The sequence below is a fragment of the Balaenoptera physalus genome, assembly GCF_965194825.1.
Source record: "Balaenoptera physalus genome assembly, chromosome: 5".
NCBI lineage: Eukaryota > Metazoa > Chordata > Mammalia > Artiodactyla > Balaenopteridae > Balaenoptera > Balaenoptera physalus.
The window spans coordinates 69,725,316-69,748,439 of record NC_138884.1 but is presented as its reverse complement, the minus strand read 5'-3'; the positions used below and the strand labels follow the sequence as shown (position 1 = coordinate 69,748,439).

The 23,124-nt window shown below is 32.0% G+C and overlaps 1 protein-coding gene across 15 annotated transcripts in view; it reads left to right on the top strand.

Moving 5' to 3' along the window:
• ADGRL3 (adhesion G protein-coupled receptor L3) overlaps positions 1-23,124 on the top strand; it is an 859,984-nt gene that overhangs the window by 161,582 nt on the left and 675,278 nt on the right. For all 15 annotated transcript variants that reach the window (XM_082463707.1, XM_082463718.1, XM_082463716.1 and 12 more), the window contains exon 2: positions 6,737-6,805. The gene's annotated coding sequence lies outside the window, so the exon portion shown is untranslated. The remainder of the gene's footprint in view (positions 1-6,736; positions 6,806-23,124) is intronic.

Genomic DNA, 23,124 nt, shown 5'->3' with positions numbered 1-23,124 from the left:
AACATAGCCACTTTTGAGGGTTAAAAACACAGATTAAATTGGATGAAAAGAAAGAATTGGAAAGAAAAGAACATACATTGCATAGGAAATAATCTTCCTGGAATCCCACCAACTCTTCTTAGGGTTAGAGCAATGGGCTGATGACTACTTGTAATGCAGAAATGTTAAAGGGAAAGCAGGAAACCCTTCTGCCCTCAGCCATTAATCCATCTTCCCCACACAGAGTTTCCATTATGAACTGAGTCATTTTCTAAGTATTGGTTCTAACTTTCCATAGTCACATCTGTTGTATATTTTACCATCGTTTCTCCCATCATAGGAAGCTTCTCGTTTTCCTGTAAGTGACAGAGTGCTTGAACTCCTTTTGCTGGTGAATTATTTACAGCAGGTCACATTTTTTCCCTTATTATGCCATAGGGCAGTAGCTGCAGAGGTCCTTACATAGGAACAAGCTAAAGCATCTTTGACTCAGTTCTAAGGCCAAGCCCGAAGAAAGAGGTGCTTGTGGGTACAAAAACTTGGGAGAGAATAATGTTCTTGCCTTTTAGTATCTTTATCAAGGCCAAAAGAGTGCAGCAGAAACAGACCCCTGAAGGAATTACCACTCAAGTACAATGCCTTAACCAAGACGAGAGCTTTGGTGTTACATATGCCATGAACTTCTGATTAATCAGGAAATTACCATATCTGTGGGGCAGAAACAATCTTTATGTAATTGAATTACAAATGAAGTAAAAGACCTATTTTTGGTTTTGATTTTAATAAATAAAAACTGTTCTCTGTGAAAGTAAGAACTTTGTGTACACTATTCTAATCCTTGTTATTAACTACAGAGGCTGGGTATACAGGGGACACTAATTAAGGGTTTTCCCCTTCCCTTCTGTTTGCCTACCATGTCCTATCCTATTCTACTTTATCTTATCCTGTCCTACCCAGTCCTATCCTCTGTATGCAGGCAGCCAAACTGACTGTCACCATAATAAATTTCTTCCCTTGTCTTGTGTTAATTATAACTTATTTTCATATTCATCTAAAGAAAATGTAAGAAGTTCAGCATTTTATAAGTAAAAATGTTGGGTAATACATTGATTGAGCTTTGAGGATTATTCCCTGTTTTGGATTGTCTGCAGTCCTTTCCCCCAGTGAACTATGAGTTGTTCATGTACTGTATATTATTTATATCCTTTGTAGATCTGTTGGCTGTTCCAAATAATATGTTATATTTTTTCCATGAGGAGGAATTTTATAAGTAATTTATTCTAATTTATCCACATTAAAAATGAAGATACTAAGGGGTAGAAGGGATGGGATTTTTCATAATGTAAAATAAATAATTAGCGGGAGTGTTTTCATTTTAACATTGGTCTTCAGTCAACATTACACATTCTTTCCTTTATTATTCCCTTGTCTTTGTTAACTTGGCATTGAGTTTGCTCTTCTTTTCTTACTTCCATTTAAGGTAGAAGCTTTAGTTATTGATTTGGGAACTTCTCTGCTAATATAGATGTTGAAAGCTATACATTTGCTTTTAAGCACTACTTTAGCTGCATTTCATAAATTTTTTTATGTTGTGCTTTAGTTTTCCTTAAGTTGAAAATATTTTAAGTGATTTCTTCTTTGATGAATGGGATATTTAGAAAAAACATTTTAAAAAATCCAAATATTTAGGGATTTCCAAAACGTCTTTTTTATTTTGAATTTAATTCTGTTTTGGTTAGAAAACTCACGCTGTATGATTTCAATTCTTTTAAATTGGGAGAAAGATGGTATAATTCCTAGGTAAAAATGCCACAGCATCCCTACTGTTCTTACCAAAAGCAGAGTAGTTTTTCTGGCATAAGCACTTAATTTATTATATGACTAGTCAATTTCCATTGTCCTGAAATAGTTGTTTTTGGCAATTTTGTCCAGTTTTATAATTGATTTAGAAGTCTACCCTAAGGTACTCTCCTTTATACAATAGCATACATTCTTGGGGCCTCTAAACTATCACATGTGAAAAATATGGTGCATTTAGAACTAAACTTTGTCTCTCAATTTAAAATGCACCAGGAGTTTAGAGGTGTTTTTGTGCTCAAAGTGTTGAGGCTAAATTCATGGAGTTTACCTTAACAAGCTACTCTATCTGAGCTGTAATCTGTCTGAGGAACCAGGCAGCAACCCAAGCTGGCTGATGGGGAAATTCTATTTAATGGAGTAGAGTAGTGTCAAAAAATGTTTATAATGGAAAAGAATGTATTCATCCTATAGAGGGTCTTGAAAGCCAGACTCTATGGAAAGCAATAGGGTGCATTTTTGGATTACTGAGGAAAATGAGGTCTTAGATTATTCTGTTAACTGTTTGCAAGGTAGATTTAAAAGGGGATAGAATGGTGCTCTAAGAGTACCAAGGTGCTGTTGCAGTATGGCAGTTATGGGGGCCAGTGGTGACAACATGTAGTAGCAGGTGGCCAAACTAAGTGTCAGATGCTTTGGATTCTTGTTTTGGCACTATTACATGATAACCATGATAATCTTTATGAGTTGCAGCTTTCTAATCTGTAAAATAGGAATATTTTTGCCTCTGCCTGCTTTACGTGGCTAGGATGATTATGTTAATGGAAATAGAGATGAAAAACAAATCTAAACACTGCAGAGAGAATAATATGGTGGTACATGGTGATGGTTATCAATAAGGAATTAAAGTAGAAAATATTTGAAGATAACTCATAGACTAGTAGATTGGAAGACTGAAAGGAGGTAGTTGGAAAAATGATTTGAACATCACAACTAAAGAGGTAACACTTGAAGGCAAGTTGAAGATATGGAGATGGAATGTCAATAATGCTGTTAATGTATCTATTTATAGAGCTTTGTCTTGTATTTTCTTAACTTCCAAATAGTTTGAAATGATAGTATGAAGGCCATATACTTCCTTTCACAGATAGTAAATTGTGGCACCCAGTATTTATTTGTTTAATTCTGAAAATGATTGAAAGACTAGCTCTCATACACAAAAATATTGCCTTATAATGACTTCTTTGATTCACTGTATTTTTATAAAATCTCAGTTCTCATTGATCTTTTAAAAATATCACTGTCATCGTAGGTTGCAGACCATCTATTAACTGATACCAGAATGATCTTTTAAAAATATGTTTGTACATGTCACTTCTTTATTGCTTCATGAACCTTTCCTGGGCAGTTCAGTACAAGATGTCAGATACTTTTGGAATTAATGCCACAGAGACAAAGATAAGAAAATGTCTTTTCCTCTTAATTCCAGACTAATTTTTACTGAGATTTCCTGGGGAATCTCATTTAAATATCAGAATGTGAATGTGCCTCTTAATAGTCATCAATGTAAGGAAATTCCGAGATGACTATTTCCTGAAAAATTCATTTAAGGAAGCTTGTTTTCTGCCTTCCATTATAAACATCCTCGTAACATATATGGACAGTAATAGTCAGTATAATGCTATTTGAGAAGCTTGAGGGTATAGACTCTGAATTTGGACTACTTGTGATCAAATTCTGATTTACCACTTAGTGTCTTAGAATATTTATTTGTAAAATAAAGAAGATAGCATTCATACCAAACTCAGAAGATTTTTGTAAAGGTTAAATGAGAATATAAATAAAGGTTTTTGGTCCTTAAAATTTTTTAAGTTAAATGAGAATATAAATTGTTCAGAAAATAGTGTTTAAAACTTAAAAATATATTTTTTAAAAGTCTTAAGAATATAAAATCAGACTTTCTCTTTTTCTCTTTCTCTCTTTTTCTCATTCTGTCTTAATCCCCATTGAGAATGATGTGTAAACTCTCTATAAGTGACATTTTTGTCTGTTCACTTCACTTCTGAATCCATAGTACCTAGAACAGTGCCTTGACACAGGGTAAATATTTAATTGCTAAGTGAAGGAAGGAAGGAAGGAAGGAAGGAAGGAAGGAAGGAAGGAAGGAAGGAAGGAAGCTACTCTATTTTTTACACTTGCTAGCTCAGGATTAGAAAATTTACCTTGAACATTCATATTTGTCATGTATTTTTTTTAAATTGGAGAGTCAAACTTTATTGTTATATTAATTTCCATTTTTGATATCTTATATATGTGTTTGTTTACATTTTATCTAAAGCATGGACTAATTTAACTTTTAATTTTTAATTAAAGCAATCTAGTATTCATATCCAAAGTATTTCCATCTAATTCTTAAAACCTAGAGTGAATTGCAATAATTGCTTGTGAATTGCTTTTTATATAACTTTTGAACAGTAACGAAAACATGAAAATATAAACTCATCAAATTCTTATATCCTCCATGAGTGTTTTCCTTCGAAGTAGTCACATTGCTCAAAAATAATTCCAGTGACTTTTCTTTTAAAAATCCCTTTTAGACAAGTTTACTAACTAGAAAAGAAATTAGTAAATTCTAATTTACTAATTAGAAAAGAAAGTTTACTAATTAGAAAAGCCTTATTACTTTATACTGATAGAACAGTGTCATTTGATATACCTTTTCTTGCGCTTCTCTGCTTTTCTATTCCCTTTACCTGTCCACTCCTCTTTTCCTTTCTGTGTTTTACCTCAGACCTGGCCTTCCTCCTCTTAGGAGGCTAAGTGACCCTGCGTGTGCTTGTTCTTTCCTCTGAGTTGTCTACAACTCTTAAGTCCCTTAAGTGGCTGTAATTGAGTGAAGTACTGAGACATTGAATAGCCAAACTGTAAGTTGGAGAATCTCTATTCTTCTATATCAATAGAAATATGACCTACGGAGATAGTTATGCAAACAAAATCAAAGGCACCTATAATGGTGCACTTTTGTTCTTGGTCTCAATTTATGTAAGGTCAATCAATACAGACCGTTTCCAATTAATAATTTTAATTTTTAACTAAAAAAATGGTTTTGTTCACCCAGTCAGCATTTTTGAGGCTGTATTAGGGGCTTTGTTCTTTAGGGAGGGGTAATGGAAATTGAAGAAGTAGTCAGTCCCTGTTCTCAAACAATCCACATTACAATGTAGGGTTCAGCAAAATAAAAGAATATACAAAGAGGTAACGGAGCATCAGGGAAAATCTGCTTGGCTCTGTCTGTGGCGTAGTGGGTCTGGTGCTATCAGGGAGAATGTTGTGGAATAAGTTATGTTTGGATTTCAGGATGTATTTCCTAAATGGGAGAAAAAAGATCTAAAGCACGAGGATATTTGCAGGAGAACCTGTGCTGTCATTACCCACGATTGCCCAGATATGTAGAATATTTACAAGGTGGGACATGCTTTTTCTTCAAAAAACAGGGAAAAATACCTTATTGGTATTTTAGCCAATAATTATTCAAGGAACATATTCAATTTGTTGAAAGAAGAGTTGTACAGGGAAATTCAAGAAGTTGATGAAAAAATTGCTTTCAGGTTCCTATTCAAGTGGTCAAACGTGCCATTCAAATATGGACTTGGATTGCTCTTGTACCAAACCTCACTGATTGGCCAAATATGGGTAGATATTCACTGGAAAAAATACGGCGAGTTCTATTGATTTAATGTTTTAAAATGCTCAAACAAAATATAATGATTCTACTAGTGAATATTTTTCCACTAATTTGTTTTCATATATATCTGATGGTAATCAATAGTGATTCTGTAAAGGAGAACTCAATTTTAGTTTTATGCTAATGACTTTCTGCCTGTATCTAATTCCTTATCCATTTGGGGGACAAGATTCTAGAATAGATAATAGATTTTGTCATTGTTTTGGCATGTACATGATTACTTAACCTTCTGCTAATAGCATAATACTACTAATAGTGTAATAAATACTAAGTATCCTAATAATTAATACAGGTGATGCTTGTATAAAGCATTAAATGGACTCACTGGAAAGTTCAAAAGTTGATAGGACCAGTTGCATAACACTTAGAAAACACTGAAATCTCAAAGAGAATACCTTGAAGGCCATTACTCCTTTTTACAATTTACTTTATATGTATATATAAAGTATACTATATATATAAAGTATATATATACTTTATATATATATATATATATATATATATATATATACACATGTCTTTACATTATTCCTTTTTTGGTAAAATGTCTGACATTGATATTATTTTAATAATAACAAAAATAGAAAATGCTATGGTAATTTACAGAAAATGAAGACCAAAATCTACCATTTAAGTAAACTCTAATATTATTGTTTATTCCTTTCTAATATTTTTAAAATCTGAAATTGTCTAAATTATTGTAATCATAGCTTCTGTATTTATACATGAATACACAGAGCATGTGTATTTTTTGTGTTTGTGTGTATATGTATGATAGAGTAGGGAGATATAGTAAGGCCTTCCTCCAATTTTTTTCTCACAACAGTTCTAGTAATAAAAGTGGTTAAACACACCCAGGATCTTAGCTAGAAGTGCCTGTTGCAAGAAACAAGAACATTTCTTGGAAATCTCAGAATTTATTTTAAAACCTTGTGTGTTCATTGAATTAGGAAAATATTTAAATTCCTTGCCTATCAAATTCATTCACTTTTCCCAGTGAACATTATAGTAAATGTGATGGCGTAGGAATATAGGTCACATGTAAATTGAAATTATTTTTACACATGGTTCTGCTGCTATACCCCACGCATTGTGGGAAAAAATACACTTGACAAACAATAAGAAATACACAAGTGTATTCAAGTACTCCTACAACTATGACCATAAAATAAAATGTATATTTTTTCTCATCATCTAATTAACTTTTTTTTACAGAAATGTTTAAATGCTCAGTAAATCGGAGGAAAAAAACATGGATTTTTAGCAACTGAAGAGCAAATAAAGGTAATTATTAAATTATTGTTGGGAATCATGATTGTTAGTAATTTCAAAGTGTATTTAATATGTTTATATTCAAATTAGTATCTGCTTTTATACGTATCATATTGAAAATTTAACATTGTTTAATGGGCTACTGAAATGAAATTTTACATATTTTTGGAAAGTAGACATTTCTTGTGAACAAAAATGTAAATAATATACTTCAAAGTATTTGCTGTTGTGAGGAAGTGTACTCCAGCTATATGAAAAATAAATGAGCTACTAAAAATAAATAATTTCAGTAGCTTTCTACCTCTTTTAAAAGACACATCGCTGTCTTACTCTCTTAACTAATATGGAATAGATATTCAGATTTTTAAGAAATTAGTACATGTATATGACACAGTTCATTAAAGCCATTTTTGCTTAATTCATTCCATTTGCTCTCAATTACATATATGTGATAGTGAATGTCAATATTAGGAAATAAAATGTATGCATTTTACAGACCAAGCTGTTTAACATAAAGCACGTTCTTTTCAAAAGTGTTTTTATTTATCACAAATATATTTATAGAGTACAACATAAGAGACTTCAAGGAGTATAACCTTAGGCCAGTACACGTATTTGCATCTTGTTCAGCAATCATTTGAAGGCTAAACAGGCCTTTATATTAATCAATCAACAATAAATTGGAATTTCCTTTCTTCTTGAAGTTACTAAAGTTAACTTCCTTAAAGCAATTTTGTAATTTCTAGAATGTAAATTCTTATAAATATGCAGCTTAAAAGTAGAAATAACTTTTTTATTTTCTTTATATTAAAATCATGTTCATTTAATTTTGAATTGTTAATATAATTTGTATGTATTATAAATCATTATAAACCTATTTTCAAAGATTCTGTATTTTCCTTTTTACTCTAAGAGTACTAACTTAAGACTATAAAAACATTACACTCACCTTTGTAGATACTAAATTTTACCCTTGATGTCTCTTCTTTTAGATATTTTTGTTTTAATTTCTTTGTCACTGCTTTCTTCTGCACACATTCACAAATGCAAACAAATAATATTATCCCTCTTTTCCAGAATAGATATGATTGAATCTACTTTATTTGTATTTGCTAGCTTATCTATATATTGGCAGATAAATTTTACAGACATTCTTTTACTGACTTGAATAAAATGGGTTTTTTGGTACTTAGTGAAAGAAATAAATTTAGGCTGATTGAATCATTTTTAAAAAAATAGGCTGATTGAATAGGCTGATTGAATCATTTTTTTAAAAAAATTAAGCCAAGCAAAACTTAGATGTCCTGCTCTGGAGAAATTAAATGCTGGTGGGAAAGATATGAAGCTCTATAGAAATTATTATATACATTTTAAAAGGGTCAGTTGCAAACTGCTAAGGAAACAAACGTGGGAGCAGCTCACTTTTGCTGGAGGCTCTTGAAACCTTCATGGAGGCTGTGAAATTCACTGTGGAGGTTGTTGAGACAGAGAAGGTGAGGTCATGCATTCCAGACTAACAGAACAGCTTGTGAAAGAGCATATAGAGCAAGGGATGGCCACTGAAGGATTGATATTTACTTTGTTGCTGAAGGGTTACACACGTGGTAGAACAATGTTAAGATATGAGTCTGGAAAAGTAGATTTGGAGCAGCCCATGTAATATATCATGTTTGCCAGACGAGTGCTTAATTTTCCATTAAGCTGTCTCTTTGGAGTGCTCAAGGGTATCTGTAAGGTTGTGAGAAGAAATTTTCAGAACCTCTCCTGATGGTTGTTTTCATTAAGCAATATAAGAAAGAAAGGCCTTCTAATATTTAATATAATGACTGCTACTGGCCCCACATATGAAGTTTCTGGAAAATGGTAGGAATTTTTACAGTGTTAAATGATTGACAATGTTTGCTTCCTTGTTTTTTAATTGAAATATAATACATGTACTGTAAGTTCACCCTTTTAAAGTGTACAATTCAGTGGTTTTTAGTATATTCACAAAGTTGTGTAATTGTCACCACTATCTAATCTAGAAATTTTTTTTCATTCCTAAAAGAAACTTTGTACTCACGAGCAGTTACTCATTCCTCCCTCACCCCATCCCCTGGCAGCCACTAATATACCTTCTGCTGCTATGGATTTACCATATAAATGGAATCATACGATATTTTTGTATTTTCCCTTTTCACTTAACGTAATGTTTTCAAGTTTCCCCCTTGTGTGAATCAGGACTTAATTTTTTTATGCATGGATAATAGTAGTAATATCACATTTTGCTGATCCATTCGTCAGTTGACAGACATTGGGTTTTTTTTATACTTTTTGGCTATTATGAGTAATGCTACTATGAACATTTATATCCAAGCTTTTGTGTAGACATATGTATTCATTTCTCATAGGTATATATCTGGGGTGGAATTGCTGGGTCATATGGTAACTGCATGTTTTATGTTTTGAGGAACTTCCAAATTGCTTTCCAAAGTGGCTATACCATTTTACATTCCCACCAAAATGTATGAGTGTTCTAATTTTATCATATTCTAGCCAAAAGTTATTGTCATTTTGAATTATAGCCATTCTGATGGATGTCAAGTGATATCTCATTGGATTTTGATAGCAGTGTTTGTTTTTAAGAGTATTTTAGTGTACTGATGTTACATGAGTTTGGATAATTGCATTAAATGTAATTATTGCCAAATTTAAACTAGACTGGTTCTCATATTTAGACAATACATGCATAAGTCAACAATAAAAAATGGTAGAGCTGGTGTTTTCTCTATTCCTATTAAGGGATATTTTCAGAGTCATTATATGATAAACATTGATAAGCTACTCAGATTTATTAAGGATAGCAAAAACAAAATAATCTCATACCATATGTGATTAAACTTGGCCTAAGGACATATTTGTCTTGCGGTATAAGTTAATGACAGTATACAGCATCATTAATAGCAAGACTTTTAATAACATCTGGAACACAAGTGCACACCTCTCTGGGTTTTTCAGCAATGTTTGAAGTCATGCTCAATCTAATCATTTACAAATTTTCACTAAATTTATGATAAATGTTTAGAAGCCTTATTTGAGATTTCCTGGTGGGAAGGAATGAAATCATTGGAAAAAACCCTAGTTCTTCCTGCTGTGGTAAAAATGGTTGAAATCACACAAGATAAATTATATGGCAACAAATAAAATTGTATTACTTTATCACCAAATACTGTTGGAAGATGACATGAAAAACATTATTTTAACCAGAAAAAAAAAGTATTAGAACAAATTATGTAGTATGAGAGATTTGTTTTGCCTTTGGACAAAATATATGTTTCTCCAACATGCATTAATTTATGCTATTTGTTAGATTATTTTTTAAAATCAGATTTATTGATATATAATTATGTAATGTACAATTCTATTTTGATGCATAAAGTTGTGTGAGAACGTACCACCAAAATCAAGATATAGAATATATCCTTCACCCCCAGTTCTCTTGTGCCCCTTTGTAGTCATTCCCTCCCACCACTATCAGCCCCGGGAAAGTCTAGATTCTTCTTTAGAAACAAAATACAAAAAAAAACAAAAACAAAAACACCTGAGAGGAAGCAGACTAAAGAGGTCAGGTTTTGAAAACAGATTCTATATATGACCTTCAGGGTGTTACTTATCCTCTCACTGTTTCCATTTCTTTATTAGAAATATGGGATTAACAAACCGTCTACCACATATCATTTAGGATAGAGCTAGGTATATTTAAGCACTTATAAACACTTAATGTTTTAAAAATAAACTATAATTTTTTTGAACCTTTAAGGAAAGATATACTGGAGAAGATATGTTTTCCACAGTAAATGACCTCTTAGTATGGATTCAACCACAAAGCGTCAAATCAAGTTTTCAAAATAATAAAACCAATTCAGGAACATCATGCTCATGCAAGTTTTGGTTAATGGCTCCATTCTTCCAATTCCTTAGGCACAAATGCTTGAAGTGCATCTTGAATTTTCTTTCATGTACATTGCACATTCATTAGCTACCGAGTACCTCTTTGGCTACTACCTTGGTCCAAATTGCAATCCCCTCTTGGCCAGAGAATTACAACATTCTCCTGTTTTTCTTGCTCCACTGTTTTCACTGTACAGCCCTAAGAGCCTCGTTCTACCCTCCACCTCCTCTGCACTCCAGGCGCCATTTCCATTTGCTGAACACAAGAGGCCGCTCTACGAAGGAGCCTTAGCTCCTTCTACCAATCACACTCTCCCAAGTTACACCCATGGCTTATTTCCTAGGCTTCAGATATCCTCTTCTCTTGGCAGCCTTCCTTGAACAACCTACTTAAAATTGAAACTGTCTGGGGGCACTCCCCTGCCCTCCTCTCTTGCTTTATTTTTCTCCAGATCATATAATACCACTTTACACACAATTCTGTTTATTGTCTCATCCCATTAGTTAATGGATTTTAAATATTTCCTCTTTACAGCATCCTTTTCATTTCTACTTTTATGTGTCTTTTATATTGTACCACTGGCCTTGCTCATGGATTTGGATATTAGAAAGTTAATTCTGGAAGCAGGCAGTGTGGGGGGCTGTGTGACTAGAGGAAAGGAGGATTATCTTGGAAGTATTTGCAATATCCCATGTAAGGAATTATAAAGATCTGGTTTAAGGCAACAACACCAGGGACGGAGTGGTAGTAACCCATTCGAGACTATGTGTTTAAAAAGTAAGATTGACAAGTCTTAGTGACAGTATTTGATTAGTGAGAGTTGAAGTCTCAGTGGGACAAGTGTCAGGCTTGAAACTGGCAACCCCATGGATGGTGACGCCTTTTACTGAGCTTTAGGGAGCAGGGTTCTTTGTGTGTGTGTTTTTCTACAGAAATAATTAATGGTTTCACAGAAATAATAATGCTTGTGTTTTACAGAAATAAAGTCCAGAGCTAGATATTAATTTTTATCTTTAGGTAGAAATGATCTGTAAAAATACCACACCTTAAACTGAAGGTCATTAATGTCTCACTTCTTTACCCAATTGTTTATAGGAATTAAAAAATATTTTGACTTGCTATGGAATTACATTTTCTAATTAATTTCAAAACCACAGTCAGAAGGTACAGGATGTAGAAACTGGCCATGGGCAGAGCAAAAGCACATTAATTATTCAGACAGTCATCCCTGCTTATCCCATTCTTGGAGATAAAGTGGCTGTCAGAATCTGTCAGCTGTATAGTTAGTGCCCTTCAGAATTTACATGCATAAATGGTGACCTTTGGAAATTTGCATAAAGATAAGCCTGGCATTGGAATGATAGCTGCCAGTCAGTTTTGCAAGGCAAAAGTTGTCAGCCGCCATCTAAACCATAGAATGGGCAGTGAAGCAAGAATAGCAAATGGAGTATATACAAAACAACAATAATACTTATTTCACCAAAACAAAAATGCAACCTATTTTTAATAGAGGTTTATAATGGTTACAGAAGTTATAACCAATTACTGAATATCCTTGAATCAGTATTTTTGCTTTTCTCACTAAACATTTTTGTTAAAACTTTTGTTCTAAAATATCAAAAATTTAAAATTTAATCAATAAAATGTTTATTAGATGTTATAAAATCAATGTATACTCATTATAGAAAATTTAGAAATATTGCAAAGCAGGAGTATATTATCCATAACCCCATGCCCAGAGAAAGCAGCGGTTAATGTTTTCGTGTACATTTTTAGTTATCTTTTTAAATAAATAAATATACATAAACATATTCATAGCCTCATAAGTGGGCAAGTACCTTCTTACTAGCATTGTACTGTATTTTACTCAACATAAATACTACTGAGAGAAACTGAGATAAACGCATATTTATATAAATCTTTTGGTATATAAGTGATTATTTCCTTGAATAGATTTTTAGCAGTGGAATTATTGGGTTTAAGTTTATGACTCTTTTTAAAGCTTTTGATACATATTGTTAAAATTTCCTTCCAGAAGGTTTCATTTCCATAAGCTCTCAATTTACCTAAATACTCACCTTCTTTACTTAGTCATTTTCAAATGTTATATTTTAAATGTCTGATAAAAGCCTGCCATTTAGGGAATGTTGTATTAAAATCTTTGTAAGGTAGAAAATCATTTTCAATTAAAAATATCTTTTCTTTGATAATTGTTACAAATTTCAATTTCTATATATTAGCATGTCACTTTATAACTTACCACACTTATCACCCTAAACCTGAAACATTCATATTTCAGAACAGTGCTGAATACCTAAAATGAAAGTAAAATATAATGAAAAAAAAATTCAAAAACTTTGATCATTCAAAATAATCATACATAAATTGTGTGATAAGAGGGACTGACTAGCTGAGCAACCAAAGTTTATTCTTCATCTCCTCTTTTTTGGACACCTATGACTTTTCCTGCTTTGGCAAACAAGGTAGTGTCCACTATAATACTGGAATGCAACCAGACCTCCTTTAGTTTTTTTCATCTTGAAAATACCTGAACATGTTTTTTTTTTTTTTAACTCAGTACATTACAAATAAAACAAAAAGACTAGTTGAGAATAAACTGTAAATGGATATACAGCTTTTTCCTGACATAATAGTTAATCTTAAATTTGGACATTATGTGGGAAGTATACTAGTTTAGTCAAACCTCTAGGACAATTGTATTTTCACTTTCCATTATTTCTTATTTTGATGGGTAAACCCTGAGCCGGCAGTGCCCTGGACACAATCTTGTGTTATTTGTCTGTCTTTGTAGATCTGTGTATCTATGCTTATAGTATTTGTTTTGTTTTGTTTTCTGCATGCAATTCTATGAGATTTAAGACTTGTATAGAACTGTGTTTTTATCACCACAACTAGGATACAAAATAGTTCTATCACCCAAAAATTCCCCCATGCTGCCCCTTTGTGGTCATTTTCTGCCTGTGTCTCTAACCCCTAGCAACCACAATTCTGTTCTTCATTCTTATATTCTCAGATTTTTCAGAATATCATATAAATGAATCATACAGTAAGTAACCTTCTGAAACTAACTTCTTTCACTCATCATAATGCCTTTTTTACTTGTTTTTGAGTATATCAATAATTCATTCATTCATTATTGCTGGGCAGAATTCCATTCTATAGATGACTCACGGTTCAACTATCCATCCACTTGAAGACATTTGGGTTGTTTCTAATTTTTGGTGAAAATAGTTGCTATAAACATTCATATGCGGGGTGTGTGTGTGTGTGTGTGTACATAAATTTTCATTTCTCTAGGGTAAATACCTAAAAGTTGGGTTGCTGGATCGTGGTAAGTGTATATATTAATTTTTTATTGTTCGTATTTTGTATTTCTAGCCGTATTTTGTTTCTATTTTATTTGTATTTTATGTGACGTTGTTATCATATAAATTGTTGTGCAAAAACATTAATCTTCAAGTGCTAAGTTAAGCTGTTAATTATTTAACACTAGCTTGACTATGGCAGGACCTACTTTTATTGGTCTCTGAATTTAAGTAGAAAGAATTATATTATCCAAGTGGAAAATGCTGCTTTCATGATTTTTCCTTCCATGATATTTTTCACTTTTCTTTAGAAGTGTGTCTTGTTTCCTTTAGTAAGTGATCCCCAAACAACTAACCACAGGAACCGCAGCTTAACTGTTTCTGCACTGGATATAACATGAACTGTTTTATTCTAACTAAAGCACTTTTTACATAGAAAAGACCCTCACTGAGAAAATAGTTTACAATATGTTCTAACAAATTTGGTCGTCTAGCATCCAAGACCCAGGAGATGAAAATAAAAATTATAAAGAGTAGAAATACTAAAAACTAAGCATGAATCTGTATATTAAGGATGGGGACCAAATAACCACTGAAAGTCATCATAAAAAATTTAGTAAATGTAGCAGTCTGGATCTATTATATGTCAGAGCAAAGTTTCCATATGTATCTAACAGCCTTTGAATAATACATATTTTGCAAATGTGGTTCCTATTAGGAACACCTCTGGATCAGGTTACCTTCCCTCTAGGCCTGGTCTTGCCATTAACTTGCTGTGAGACCTAGGGCACATCATATAATCTCTCTGGATTATAGTATTCTCATTTGTCCAATTATTGAGGGTAGTACTAGATTATCCATAAAGGACCTTCTTGCTCTTAAAAAAATAGGATGCTGCAATCCTGTGGTGATCTTGGGTCATTGAGAAGGAAAAGTTCATTTGTGTGTGTTTAATATACTTTGTCAGAAAGCAAGGATATATATGGTACATTTTAAAAGACTTTAAAAAAATACATGTAACTTTGAAAAACAGTTTTGGTGCTTGGAAGAAATCCACTAGGTATTCTAGAAAGCTTAACTATTATAGAATCATTAATTTCCCTATTATTTTTAAAAAGTTAAGTAATTTGAAAAATTCTAGATTTTGTTTTATATTAAGTATTTACATGAGTAAATATAAATTGATATGCCCATTTTTTAGTGTTATAGATCTTTATTGAAAATTGTATTTTAAGATTTTTCCAGAATTTCTAATGTCAATAAAAACTTATTGAATTAGTACCTCCCCTTAATTATGAAACACAGGCTTCATAATAAATTCTCAACTTTTTTCAGAATAAATAGGCATTTTTACCTAAACAATTTCAAGCTTATATAATCACAGGAAAAGGAGACTGATTAAAAACATCATCTTTGGTTACATTTACTTAATGCAGAATAACTACTACATTAAGTAACATGTTTCAAATGCTAAAGAATGTCATTGTAAATCTTGAAGAGGAATGAAGATTAAAACATTAATTTTAATTTGCTTTTAAAAATTTTAGTACATATTATATTAGTGTCTGGCGTGCATAAGACCTCTGCTGTGTTCTGGAGTGATGGTGCTGTCCTGACATAGAGAAAATCACAAGTCTAGCTGGGGATACAGAAACATGTAAAACTAGATATATTATAATGTCCTAAATACTATAATAGAAACATGAGAAAAAGGAAGTAAGTAATTCTGAATAAAAAGCCTTAGTAAAGCTTTGCAGAATTGGTAGCATATGGGAAGGATTTTACTACTGGAGAACAGAGAATGGACATTCTAAGAGAACAGATATTCTTAGAGTATTCGTTAGAAAATAGTGAATATTTTGTTCTGGGGAATATAATTTTCCTGGGTGATAGACTATTAGGTAAAGATACTTGAGGAAATTTAAGTACATTAAGAGACCCTTTTAATATTATTATATATTTAGTAGAGACCTAATAATATAGCTATTATTGTGATACTGGTTTTTTTTTAAGAGCAACATCTCTTGGAAGTGTGAGAGTTTCATTAAAGGTGGGATAAAACCATCAGATAAGAAACATGAAATAGAGGGCTTGAACTGATAGCTACCATCTTCTGTGAACTTTTTGCAAACACCAGTGCTCTCAGCATTGATGAAATTCCAAATACTGAACTTTCTCCCCTGAATTTTTATATGAACCTTTGAAATATATACCTTTAGAACTTATTTAGCTCAGGAGGACTACATTTTTTCTTCTTTAAAACATTATAAATTTTACACTTAAATAAAAGTTTCTTTTATATCTTTTTTAGTTCATCTCATATACATTATATGCATTTTTTCTTGAGTCCTAAGATGTGTTAGTGGAGGAGAATTTAATTGTTTAAGAAAAAAAAAGAAATAAAGAAATTGGATTTCTTGGTTTGGCTTACTGCTGCCTTCAATATTCTGAGAACAATAATGCAATTAGCTAAAATGTTTATCCACAAAATTTAATTCCTGGGGAGTAGCTTCTCAAATTGCCTCTTACAAGTGTAATGGAAGCAAGCAGTTGTTTGCTGCTTTGTTGCCAAAAATTGTGAATGGCTAGATTTTTATGAAACTTGGTGGTAATGCATGTATAATCATGTAAACTCTCCATTGTCAATTTGAATGAAGAAACTGAATTTTGTAGACAAACACTTTTTCTTATATTGTGTCTCAGTGTTCTCAGCCATGAGTGAAGAAATCCTTGATGTTATTAATTATTCCACAAATGAAGTTTTTAATAGAGTTCTTTTTCATTTCAATTTAATTTCATCCCTGATTAAATACACTGAATCAGTAATATTTTGGATTGTCATTTTATGGATAATCTCGTGATAAGTAGTTGAAAATGAAAGTTTGGATATTTATTCTGGGCATAAATAAATATCCAAAGAAAGTGAATGCTTCTTATCATTATACCTGTATCAGTAAATATTGTAGCAATAATTCCCTCTGATACTACCTTTGAAAAGAATTGCTAATAGGGAAAGAGCAGAGGAAGTGTATTATAAAACCTCTGCTGAACATATAGCTTCTGAAAAGTTATCCCTGGGCAAAATCCTATACAAATCATTTCTAACAATTTTGCTTTATTGTATTATGTTATTTCAGGTGTTTCTATCTCAACTGGACTGGTTCCTAGCTGCAGTTAAAATATACTATTAGGTTAATCCTATGCAATAAATATAATAAAAATATGAGGGCTATAATAGGTTAAACCCACTCAGCAAAATATCACAATGAATTAGAGCTTTCATTTAAGAAATAGCCAATTGCAACCCATTTGTAATAGATAAGAAAGTGATAGCTGAAAATATTTTAACTGGCATGAACTTCAATAGAATGCCAAGGAATAAATTTAATATAAAACAATTTAGAAAACATCGATATGGAGGGGAATAGCTCAACTGTTAGTTTAGAAAGTAACACTAATTGCTTTTTTATCCCTTCTTCTAAGAGAGCACCTTGGGCTAATGCTAATAGACAAACAAGGAATAATGCACTAATGGAGTCTCCACTAAACTATATTTGCCACAAATTGAAGATCACATCTGAACTGAGATTATTTCCAATTTGCATTTACTTATAGCCTATGTTAGCTAAAGAGGGAAAGGATTTATTTGTGAAGGACTACTTACATTGTGCCTTTTATTCAAATGCTTGCCACATTTCCTGTACATATGTGATATCCAGTAACAAAATTCTTTTAACTTTAGTTATAGCAGAAAGTAAACTTCTAAAAAAGTTTAAATGAATTAAATAACATTAGATTTTTTCCGATTATGCATATTCATCTTTAATACATTTAGAATGCAAACTCAAAGTGCTGGCCCATTTCTGCCGTTAATGATGATAAAGTCTTTAAAGTAAAAAACCCACATTTTTTACTATCTTTGATAATGCCATAGAGCAACAAAAAATGGGTACTTTGAAACTTTTTAAAGAATGTACATATATCAAGTTACATTAAAACGCATCTATTATATTAATCTGGAAGGAGAGGTTCTTATTTTGACTTATATTGGAAAATTATTGCCATCTTGACTCATTTGAACTGAATTCTTGAGTATTTTATCATTTGAAGGGCTTTGATCTCTGACAACATATTGTATAATATAGGTAAATATGAAGAGTAACCAAGACACTTTTGGCTTTCCGTCGTCACTGACTTTTTTGTAACATCCAACTTTAACTTATCTAGGAGGAAAATTTTATTGTTGTTATATTAATGTATAATGTAGTTACTGTAAATTTACTATAAATCTACGTATTTTCCATCTACCAAATTAGTTTATAAATTGACACCAATAACATGTATTCATGCAGTGCTTTGACTGGTGTTTTTTTTTTTTAAGATTTTTTTTGATGTAGCCCGTTTTAAAAGTCTTTGTTGAATTTACAAATTTGCTTCTGTTTTATGTTTTGTTTTTTTTGGCTGCAAGACATGTAGGATCTTAGCTCCCTGACCAGGAATTGAACCTGTACCCCCTCCATTGGAAGGTGAAATCTTAACCACTGGACCGCCAGGAAAGTCCCTGACTGGTGTTTTTGATGCTTCTCACATTCAAATTCACATCACTGAGTGTCTATTATGTCCCAGGTACTAGGAAACATATTTTCATGAAATTTTTGATAATCCATTGACCTAGTGAAGAAGAGACTAGCCACTGAGAGGAATGGAAATTTGATTTAGTAGAATAAGGTTTTATATTTCATAGTTTCCAATATAATAAAGATATATTAAAACTGTAAAATAATGTATAACAACAACAGCAATAGTGCAGTTTCTAGGAGTTCACTTATATAAAAAATGTCATCAAATCATTATATCGTCATTCACCAGTTATTACAAAGTTGTATAAAGTTAGGATTTTAAAGCAACAAACTTTTTCTTTTTTGCATGTTAATATAACTTCTGTTTTTATCCCCCGTAACAATTTTGTCTTCTTGTTCTTCTCACAGAACTTTCTCAATTTCAAATTTTAAATAATTTTACAAAAGAAATTAAGGAATAGGACCAATGTGATTGAAGCAGAATTACCCTCCATTTCTGTGGTCTGGTCAGCATTAAAAACCAAACAGTTAAAAAAAAGATATCCAAAAGGGAAATGGGTGCAAATGTGGGGATATGAAAATATGAAAGCACATGATCTCTGGAAGTTTTGCTTTTTAAAACTCCTTCAGAGACCACCTGAATCCTCCAGAGAATTGTGAATTTCACAGCATCTTCCTACCTCTCAGTTCCTAGTTAGCTATGTGTCTATTTCCTCACCAACTTTTCTTCCCTCTTTTGCACCGTAGAGCTGGAACACCACTGTTTCTAAGATGCTGGTTGAGATTAGTCCTGTTCTGTTCCTTATGTTTTGTAAGTGCCACATGTGAGTACCTATCTTGGGAAAATTTGAATAACTGCAGGAGTTGCTAATATCTCATAAAAATTTTAAAAATAGTAACTGGTCTTTTCAGGCTCCAGAGGGCTATGTTGAATCTCTTATCTCTTAAGGATCATTTCTTCAAAGAATGGATTTTAAAACTTAAAGATTCTACTTCTTCTCTGTATAGTACTCCAAAGATCCTTTGAGTGTATAGTTGTAGAAATAGAATGGATGAGTAATAAATCGGTCACTGGAGAACCATACCAAACAATATTTTGAACAGGTAAGTAAATCTGGAACTGTTGGAAGCTCTGGAATGAACCATTCTTCATATTATTGTAGAAGACTTTATTACACCCAGCAGGTTAGATTCTGAATGATGAAATAACAAGGTAATGTTAGTTTTGCTATATTTTATTTTGCCTTGAGAAAAAATTCATTGAACAATGTTTCACTGAAACTACAATCCTGAAAATTTGTCAGTGTCCTTTGTGAAATGTCTAAGAATTAAAATTAAGAAATAGTTGAATGAGATAAAGTAATTTATTAAGTAAGAAATCAGCCTTTGGATATCTAAAATTCCATATAGAATATGAGATTTTAGCTTTGAATTTGGATTTTGATCGATTGAAAATATCCATTTAAGCAGACCCTTCATTAGATATCAGAGGATGAGAATTATTAGTCTCTGTAAATGTACTGACAGTAAATGGCACCACAGTTCAACTTGAGCAACACATTATTTTCATTGAGATAAGTTATCTTTTTTCTTGTCTCTTAACATTTAAAACATGGCAAAGGATTTCATATTTAAAGTCATCATCTGGACTTGGTTAGCAAGTTTAATTAATGATAATCCTATCCATCAACCTTAGTCTGATTCAGTTAATACCTGGTAAAATAGCATCTTCTTTTCTGCCTTTCCTGGCTTCCCTAGGTTGGCTGGCCACTCCACCTTTTTGGCTTCCTCTGTACTTTTGTCCTCTCACACCATATATGGAGCCACTGGTACAGAACACCTTTTTTTTTTAAAAACACATGTTTGACTTCCTTGGTATACCCCTGAAATATGAACCAACATATTCAAAGGATCTGTGAAAATCGAATATTCATTTAAATAAGCAAATCAGATCTGATGTAGAGAACATTTAAATAAAGGAAACCTGTCTTTCTTTTTCCCTTCTTCTCTTTTGCCTGTGCTTTTTCTCCTTCTACAACTGTCTCCCTGACAACGCCCCCCCCCCCAAACACCAGTCCTTTTTTCTTTCTTATTGCAAAGGAAAGAATAATGTATACTAGGGTTACTTGAATTTATTCACATATTCTAATTAGAAATAAAAGTACTGAATGGACCATTTATAGGACAGGACAATCCCTTACTTGTAAGTAGAAAGTATACGGAAATAGAAATTTTCCATAGAATTGAATGATACTAAAATTATTATTTATTCATATGTCATGATATCCAAAATGAAAATTGCTTACTTCAATTAGTATTCAGATATTTACTAATAGATAAATAACATTAAATGAACTGTGTGAAACAGGAATAGAAATGATTTTTTAATATTTTTCATAATAGGAATTAATATAATTTAGAAAAGGGTACTGCTGACTAGTTTGGCATTGATGTTGAAAGTGTGTTTTTATGGCTAAAGATGCAATCTTTAAAGTGGATTATTTTCCATATGAAATCCAATTTTTAAATGACATAAATCATATATTAAACAATAATGTATAACAGAATTATTAATTTATTCCTATTTCATCTTCTGGGCTAATCTCATTAATTTTTAAGATCTATTTTACAAATATTATATATACTTTATATTTTTAATGTATTTAGGTTTGTAAATAAAAGTAGAAAAAGTTATCAACTAATAATAAGAGAAATGTCACTCTTTGTAATGAATAAAAATTCTAAATGAGTACTTAAAACTACTAGTACTGGTTCTATTAGTACATATTAAAGATAGGGTTCTACTGCCATGGACTTGAATTTCTACCCTAAAATCTGAGATCATTGAACTAAATGATTGAGGTATCTTACTGGTGCTAAATGTTTCGTATTTAAATCTTCCCTCTTGCTTTACAAACTTAAACTCTTTGGGATTTTAGAAGTGAGAAGGAATGTCATTCATGTTTGCTCTTATATATGGTAAGGTAGACAAGAAGCTCAGTCAGGATGGCAGGGTATAATTTCCAAATTTAAAATGTTGTGTTGACGAATGAAGTAAATTTGTACTTAGTTTTAAGTAGAGGCGATGAGTACCAGGGCACATGATCAGTGCAAGTGTGCTCCTGAGACAATATAATTTTCTGCAAATCAAAATAATCAGCAAGAGAGCATATATTTCCTTAATGGAGTACTGAGAGTTTATCAGCTTCTATTAGAGTGTTCATTTTAAAAATGAAGAAAAGGGGAAAGATCTAGTTGAATTTTTAAACCTCAGTTAAATAAAAAGGTTTTGCATATGTGGTATCTTAATGATTAATATAGCTGGAAGAGTTAATTCCATGTTGAAAACAGTGTAATAATTATAGAAATGAGTATAATTATTATAAAAAGCTTCTGCTCCAGTGGAATAGTCAAATGAAATAAATATAGAATAAAAAAAACTCACAGTATAAGAAAGAAGAAAAGTGAAATACTTTGTTTTGTACAGGAGACTAGAAAGTCAACTAGAAATAATTCCTATTTAAACGTGGCATTTTGTAAAAGAGAACCATCACTATAGATTGTCCATGAGATTCCCTGTGAATAACTGGCGATGTGAGGCTATAGTAGTCAGAGCTCTTTTTTCCTTCCAAACCAGTTATTGTGCTACTAATTAGAATTGGATATTGGTGGTAGTGGAAATGAGGGAGACTATCAATGTTACTTTGTGTTAAATTTTAATCACACAAGTTAGGACATTCAGAATTATGGTTTCCATGGTAACCACAACACTGAGCCCTGTGTGAAGGCATTACAGTGGGGGTCTTTGATTAAAAGAAAGTAAACCAGAAGTGAAACAAAATGCTCCATATGTGCAGCTAAAGTTACCAAAAAAAAAAAGAAAAAAGTCCAGCTCCCTTGTCCTTAATTATATTTGCTTAATAGTATGTCACATGTTTGTGCAGTACACTGAAAGGTCTGTTGTAATTCTCATGTGGATGCTGTATTTTCATTAGGTTTTAAATGATTATTTTTATAGTACCTTTTACATTTTTAAAATATATTCATGATTTTCATTTTTAACACATCTGCAGAATCTGACTTTAGGGAACTCATGATAATGCATATGGAAGATTTTTTTTCACTGAAAATTTTTCAGAAAATGTGTAGATAGAATTGTAGTACTAGACTTTTGCTTATAAGCTTTCATTTTGAATATTTAGGTTAGGACAACTGTTTAAAATCCATTTTTATTAAGTTAATTTTTATCATCAACATGGAAAGAGTCTCAAGGAAGAAATGAGATTGAGTAATTCAAGGTGTTTAAGAACACTGGACCCATAAAGATAATTCCCTGGCGGTCCAGTGGTTAGGATTCTGGGCTTTCACTGTCGGGGCCCTGGGTTCGATCCCTGGGGGAGCTAAGATCCTGCAAGCCACATGGCACGGCCAAAAAGCAAAACAAAACAAAACACAAAACATTGGACACATAAAAAGATTGGTACAGTAAAAAGT